This window comes from Meleagris gallopavo, chromosome 1 (assembly GCF_000146605.3).
Source record: "Meleagris gallopavo isolate NT-WF06-2002-E0010 breed Aviagen turkey brand Nicholas breeding stock chromosome 1, Turkey_5.1, whole genome shotgun sequence".
In the NCBI taxonomy this organism is placed as follows: Eukaryota; Metazoa; Chordata; class Aves; order Galliformes; family Phasianidae; genus Meleagris; species Meleagris gallopavo.
In genome coordinates, this window is record NC_015011.2 from 12,001,271 (window position 1) to 12,008,997 (window position 7,727).

General features: G+C 45.1%; 1 long non-coding RNA gene across 1 annotated transcript; it reads right to left on the reverse strand.

The window, feature by feature from the left end:
- Positions 1-682: 682 nt before the first annotated feature.
- On the reverse strand, positions 683-7,721 carry LOC109371035. The gene is made up of 2 exons (XR_004159359.1): positions 2,177-7,721; positions 683-858 (listed from the first exon to the last, which is right to left on the reverse strand). It is a non-coding gene; the product is annotated as an uncharacterized LOC109371035 (long non-coding RNA).
- Between the last annotated feature and the right edge of the window lie 6 nt (positions 7,722-7,727).

Sequence of the window (7,727 nt, forward strand, 5' to 3'; positions counted from 1 at the left end):
CTGTGAGTGATGCAGGGAATGCAGACAAAAGTCTCAAAAGCTAAGGCTTGTGCCTGAGAGGCCCAGAGTCACAGCATCACAGGACCACTTGTGTTGGAAGGGATCTTTAACTGTTAGACATGTGCACGGAGGTAAAATTTTAATATACTTGTAGTGCTAACTTGTTGCTGGTATTGAGTTATACACTTGTTGTATCTGAAGTATTTCATTTAAGCCTTGGCGTCCATTTGCAGACCATGAATTCTATTTATCCAGTACCCCTGTTGCTGCTGGAGGGAATCTTTCCAGCCTAAGAGAAAGTAATCAAAATCTGGAGACGAATCAATCGGTATTACACCACTCTGTTTCTTCCTGGACTCCAGCAGCCTCATGAAGATAACAAGACTTCACTCCAGTTTCTCCATTTTTCTTGTCCCACCAGGTCCCCTGTCCCTTCTTGGCAAGAATACTGCCAATTATTCTATTTTTTATTGCAACTTTCTGACAACTGACGTGATTGTGAAAGCCAAAATTGTTTATTCAGGATTTCTCAATTATAAGGTAAGGATCTATTTCATTTGTCTTCTTGCTCTTTGTGTGTGTGTTTTTAAAACATTCACAATCGTGATGAAAAGCAAAAAATATACTCATCACACATTCTAAAGGTTTCCAAGCCAGAAAGCAAATAAAAAGAACTCCAAGCTCAACTCAATACATAAATCTCTTTATTTTTAAATCAGTCTCATGCTACTTTGCAGTCTGATTCAGTATGTTTTAATGCTGAGAACTGCAGTAACCAACTAACAAGAGTCCTCTTCCTGGAGTGTGGAGAAGAACATGCCAGCCAGATGTCGTCCCAGGCCAGGAGATGAAGCACCACTGCAGACATGAAAACAAGCTGTCAGTCCAAGCTGCCTAATGCAGTGCCTGCTGGGCCTGTGCCAGCAAACAAATGCCTGAAGCAGAAGTTTTCCCAGTTCTTACTCCTGTTCTCTCCCTTTTCAGCATGCTTCTATGTTAGGATTTTACAGATGAAACTTCTGAACAACAATTCATAACTTAAGTTGTCTTTCCTATGTCTTCTCCTCCCCCCCAGACAACAGATGGTTAGTATCAACCATTAGAGACCTAGAGACCTTTAAAGCAAAGAAGTTTATTGAATACAACAGGAAGCAAAGGAATATTCTACAGATGGAATGATTATCCCAGAAGGTTAAAGGAGAAGTATTTCTAAAGGCAGAGCAAACCAGAGCCCCACACAGAAAGTCCCAGCCCAGACCAACACTCCTCATTTGCAGATTGTGGCAGCTAGATGAGAAGCCCAATGATGCCTCCAAGTTCCCCAGGGGAGCCAATGGCAAGTTAAGGCCCAGTCAAATACACTGATCTGCTACAGTTTAGTAAGGATTTGGGGTCATCATAGAAGGAATTGACAGAAAATCAATAGGGATTAAGCTCCAAGACCCAGGACTTCACTGTCTGAGTAAGCAGTAAAGCACAGAAGCAGATGTGTTACCAGAAACAATTATTTACTCAGTAAGCTGCAGCTATTAGAGATCAATATAATCCTTTTACAGGGACTGGACAGTACTTTTTCCTAGAAGATAAGCAACTGAACTATTCAATACAGGTGCAATTTCTATCTTCATGTATGCCCATCCATGTAGCCTCAGTGATCACTGCTCTCTTATATGCAGGGATTAGTCCACCCTAACCAGCCCTATCCAGAACTGCAGTAGTCCCAGTGTTCCAGTTAGGTCCCCTTTACCAGATGGATGTAGAGAAATTTGTCCTCTATGATGTGAAGTCTTCAGCAATTTCATGAAAGAATGAGCCCCAGACATAATTTTACCTGGGCTATCTGATGTGCTAAAAATCCTGCCAAATCACTGAGCTTGTGGTGTCAGGGCTGTTATCAAGCTAAACATGTGCTACTGTGCAAAGGAGCAATCTTTGCCTGCTCCCATCACCTCTCCTCTATCAGTCCTAGTACTTATTTATCTGCATGGTCAGCCACTCCAGTAAGCTGATTCAACTCACTCTATGGCCACATGGTTACTACCTGTACCAGTGTGTTGAGGAGTGCCAATATGGGGACAGCCTGCAGTAGATCAACATATTTAGTTCACGAAATCTGCACCATGTAAATCTGGTGCATCTCAACCCCTTGATGATACTTCTTGTGCATGGAACTCACCCAGTCTTGCATGGTAAATCCAAAGCATTCCAACGCATCAGTCTTGAAGGGCACATGCTCTCAAGTCCATCTCAGTGCGACCACTAATTCTACCTGATATGCACAGGCTGCGAAGGATAATTCTGGACACCTACACAGCACATACCAAATGTGCTCATTTGTTTCCTAGGCTCTGGGTTGCTCGTTTATCTATGGGAAGCTAAGTTCTACCGAGAGCAACAATAACTGCACCCATACTTCTGTCTGCAATATCCCAAATTTCTTGCCTTTACCTCCCCATACGGAATCATAGAATCATAAATACTGAAAAGATCACTAAGACTACTTAGTCCAACAATCAGCCCATCCCAACCATGCCCACTAATCCATGTCCCTCAGTGCCACATCTCCACATTTCTTGAACACCTCCAGGGATGGTGACTCCACCACCTCCCTGGGCAACCTGTGCCAGTGCCTCACCACTCCTTCTGAGAAGAAATTGTTCCTATGTCCAACCTGAACCTCCCCTGGTGCAATTTGAGGTCATCCCTTCTCATCTTTTCATTGTTACATGGGAGAAGAGGCCAACCCCCACCTTGCCACAACTTTCAGGCAGTTGTAGAGAGTGGTGAGGTCTGCCCTGAGCCTTCTCTTCTCCAGACTGAACCATCCCAGTTCCCTCAGCCAGTCCCCATAATCCTTGTGCTCCAACACAAGATGTATACCCAGGTCCTGAATAGGGAACTATTGCCACTAGCACTTCACTCCACCTTGCTGCCAGGAGCTACCAAGCCCATCAAAGGGCTGACAGAAAGGAGTTCACCACTAGCATATGAGAAGTCTAGAGACTGTCATACACTATCAATTAAAATGAGTATACGCCCAGTACCTGGCAGAAAGAGTTTAGTCTAATGATTCCTATGAGCACATAAACCAGCAGAGCAGCTAGAAGGAAGGAGGAGTCACAGCAGGGGAAAAGTTACTTAAACCAAATGCAGGGGACTACACAGAGTTCCTTTACCCTTCAAACAGTTCACAAAGCAGTCTGCTTTCAGGTGGCATAAAATGTGAATGTAGGATACTTACCAGCACATGACTGGAAAAAGTACTGCCAAATTTAATTTGTTTTATATGAAAACAGTTTTAGGTGAATCTTCCTGAGCACTGAAGTTTGATACTGTTTGTCATGGAAAGTTATTTATGCATAAATGTTAGTGAGATTCCTTAAATGTTTTGGAATTATGAGAAATAAACTTCAGTCCAGCATGAAAAATGTGCACTGCACTGAACACGGCCTTTCCCCAGTGCATTCTCTATTCCTTCAGTTTTCATTTCATAGATGTTTGATTCCAGGCAGAGGAACTCTGAGTTCATGAGAAACATGGGAATGAGTCTCAGGGAGAGGATTTTTTCCCTTGTTTTTCTGCTTAATGTAAGAGTAGGAGAAATAAAAACAATGAGAAGCCAAGCTGCAACCTTTTGCTCTGCACAACTTCCTGAAATTTCTCCTGAGCAAGATGAACTGTGCTGCAGCAAAAACAGCTCGTGCTGAAAATGGCATCTGTGAGTTACTCTGCAGAATTCAGACACAGTCCCATATTTACCCCATCTGCATCTTTAGGACAAACTACTTGTCTACCCAGGTATATAATTAGATATAAAGGGGTAATTTAAGAGGAATATCCTCCTAGCTTTTACTAGCCTCAGCAGACAAACAATAGAAATCCTGTTTTAAACTAAGGAAGGACAAAATGCACTAAAAGCTGCACAGGAAACAGCCCTGAACTGCACGGGATTTGGGCTAAATGATTTTAAGGCTGTGAGCAGATGTCTCTCTTGGAAGCAGCAGAACCAGCTGCTCTCCGTCACCGCCCTTGAGCTCAAGCCGACCTTCACCCGCGGCAGCGCAGAGCGTGTCGGTGCTCCGCCAGACAGACCGACCGGGTCAGATTAACCAGTTCAAACCGGGTATTTGAACTGAGCCACGGGAACTTTCCTGAAGGGGATTAGCGCGTTCCCGCAGAGCCTGCCCTGATCTGACAGCAGATCCGAGGGCATCCCTGGCATCGGAGCGGCAACGAACAGCTGAAAAGGGGCAACGTCTCCATAAGGCGCTGGCGTAGCGCTACAGACAGCGGCACTGCACGGAGCGGTGCCAGCAAAGCTCTCTGCTCCCGGCCCAGCTGCAGCTGCCCATCACTGCCCGAGTTATAACAGGAGCTGCGTCACTGCACCGGGCAAGGAGCAAAGTGGGGCTCAGGAGCAAGGGTGGCCCACTCACACAGGCCCAGAGGGAGCTGCTAAACGGTGGCTGTCTGCAGCCTAAGAAGCTCTCTCCTTCCCTTGGTCTCAATCTGTTTTCACTTTAAGCCAGTTTTACAGTCTGGACTGAGCTGGGATTTAGATGTATTTTATGTGGCCGGCACCACCCACCGTGTCTCACAAGGGATGACAGTTCCTGCCTCAAGTCATTTACGCCAGAAGTGAGTGCAGGCTCCCACAGACTGGAGCGAGGCCTGCTTGTTCCTCTTCACCATAGCTTTTCCCATGGCTGTCCAGATCCCTTGGCAGTCCCTTCCCTGACCTGTGGCAACTTCAGCTCCTCCATACAGCTGAACAAGCTTTAGATGCTTTTTTCAGAGTCTGGAATGTAGTTACGAATCCCAGAGCCATGCAGAGGTACAGGGAGCAAACCCACCCAAACCCCGCTGGCCAGCTGCTGCCTGAGACTAGAGCTGAGGCTGTAGGACTGGCAGCACAGAAGCTGATGGCACCAGCAACCAGCAGTATGCTTGGAGGAGGGGGTACGTGCCAGCCACCAAGCCTTGAAACAGCCTTGCTGAGGGCATCTCATCTCCTCAGACTTCCCATTTGTATCTTCCTGTCACTGGACTGTATAATTCCACCGATTAAAGGTTTTTCTGTTTGTTTTTCCCAGTGAATCTAAGGGAGTAAGGAACACAGCTCCTAAAACCTTCACTTCCTGTACTGTCACTATATATGCCCGCAGATCACCACTCTGTGCGCATATAGAAGAGCATGCGGAGTTTGTACAAGCCTCATTACCTTCTTGGTATCAAACAAGAGCCCAATTCAGACTGTCTCACCAGGAACTGACTTGTTAGAAACCACAGGGTAAAAATCAAACACAACAGCTTCACCTGCTTGATGAAAATAGTGAGAGTGGATCCTTTGTATCTAATCCACTGATGCAAGAAGAGATACATGGATTGGGCCAGCAGAGCTGAAAGCCTCATTAACAGGGACTAATATACTTCAGTTCTATACATTTTTAACCTGCTCAGCCCTGCCCTCTTATAAAACAGGCGTTTCAGCTGCTGTATTTCTGTTAATTGGATGTGTTCTTAAACGTAAATGAGGAAAACCACATTAAAGCCTCTCATGATTCCAGATAAGATTTACAGCTAACACATGTAAGTGAAATGTCACTCAGGCCAAAGGAACTGTTCCTCCTTTGTCTGCTACTGCAATCCCTGAACTTGATCCTACATTTCCATACTCCCACAAGTTTAGTGTGTACTCTTAACACACTGCTGCAACCCCACCTCAGCAGCCTGCTGCCCTCCTGCCTCGCAACTGGCACAGGGGCAGCTCTGTCTCAGCCAGCCCTTGCTGCGGCTCTGGCTCAGATTTCCTGCTGCTGAAACTCTTGCCCTTTCCATCAGATCCTTGCGTGCTTAGTGGGCTGGAGGGAAAAAGAGACAGGGAGTGTCTCGCCTGGGTGGGAAGGGAGGCCTGAGTTCCTGTTGTTTCCCCTGTGATTATTTCAAGATTTTTCAGTAACAGTCTTTACAGGATGGGCTGGGACATTTTATCAGAGTTGCACCAGATTTCAGTAGAATGGTTTCCAGTGAGGTCCTTTCCAAACTGGGGCCCTAGGCCAGAGCCTGGAGATGTTGCCTCCCTGCAGCTGAGCACAGCCTTGTCAGACTGGTGGATTTAGCCCTACTGTTGGAGAAAGAAGTCACTGCTGGTTCTTCCTGTAAAAGAAGGACAGGATTTTTGCTTTCATTTAAGAAATAATGCATAGATCTTGACTGATGAAAAACCACCTTGATGGTGCAAAGATAAATCTCTAGGTCACCTGCATGACAAGGGTAAAGTGAAAAGCTCCAAACTTGTGAAGGAATGTAATTTGCTTCTCTCCCAGCTGTCCCTCAAAACTGAGGAGTGACTCCTCAGAGTACCAAATTCTTTTCCTACAGCCACCAGCACACACATTTGAGTTGATGCCTTTTATCTGAACTAGACGATGTCTTTTTCCTACATAAACAGTTCTTTGAGTTTTTGGTTCCCCCAGCATATCCCTCAGGGATCACCAACCTTCTCCCCACACCTCCCATCTCACTATGGCATGGGCAAGCCTGGACTGCTCCTGCTGCAACTCATCAGTAACAGCCTTTAAAACCAATAAGAACAGAAAGGCACTTGAAATTTTCTAAATCGCCCTTCGCTTTCCCAAACTCTCTCCTTTTAGCCAGACACACCGAATGGAACAACTAGCCAAGGGAACAGGAAACAACAGCTCCTTCCTGTTCTGCAGCCCCACCCTCCTGCAAGGAACTTGCCTTCTGCAGGGCTGGGTTTGGTTATGGGCCAGCACCAGCTGAATGGCATTCCCATTTGACCTTGCGTTACTCATTTGTTGCCATCAAAGTTAAGTAAAAGATTGAGAGATTCATTATCTCAGCTCAGTCCTAGGAAGCTACAGCAGAACAGCAGCTCTGTGGCAGTTGAGGTGGAAATATTTTCTGTTCAATCTGACTTCCATAGATATTCTAAATTTCACATACCTGCTTAGATTTTCAGGAGTTTTTATGTGACTCACGACAGCACAGAGAATGAATAATGACCTTAGTTTGGGATATTTTTAGACAGAGACTCTTGGGAAAGAACCTTAGCTTTTAAGGATGACAGTATTATTAGCTTGTTGGGTTTTGTTTTGTTTTGTTTTGTTTTTCACTTGAGAGCACCAAACATTCTCATATAATCTGAATTTATCCCATCTGCACCCTCTATACATTTCAGACAGAAAACTGAAGATGGCATACAGAATGAAAGTTACCTTAATTCACTCAGATATATACATTGTGCTCATGAACAGAGATTTTTTTATATGCAAGCATGAATTAGATGGGTGAGAAGCTTTCAGTAGCATCAGGTCTCACGTGAGATCAGGGACCTAAGCAGATGTGCAGAAGTAGAGGGTCTATCCCATAGGGAAGCAGAATCTTAGAGGAAGGGATGGTGCTGTGCCAAAGCCTGGCTGTGTCAGGGAGCATTACTTGAAGGGACATGCACTAACAAAGCAAGGAAATCAGAAGGGCTCCAACTATTTTCAAACAGAAAAAAATAAAATTACAGAGAGAACTCAAACTGCGGAGTATTAGAGGATTAGTCAGCATGAGGGAGGGAGGGAGGGAAGGAAGGAGAGAGGGAGGATGGAGGAATGATGTACATTGATAGGACTATGGAGCAGAAGAGGTATTAAAACTCTATACTAATTTTACTGTGCATGCACATCAAAGCACCCTACCTTTTTTTTTTTTTT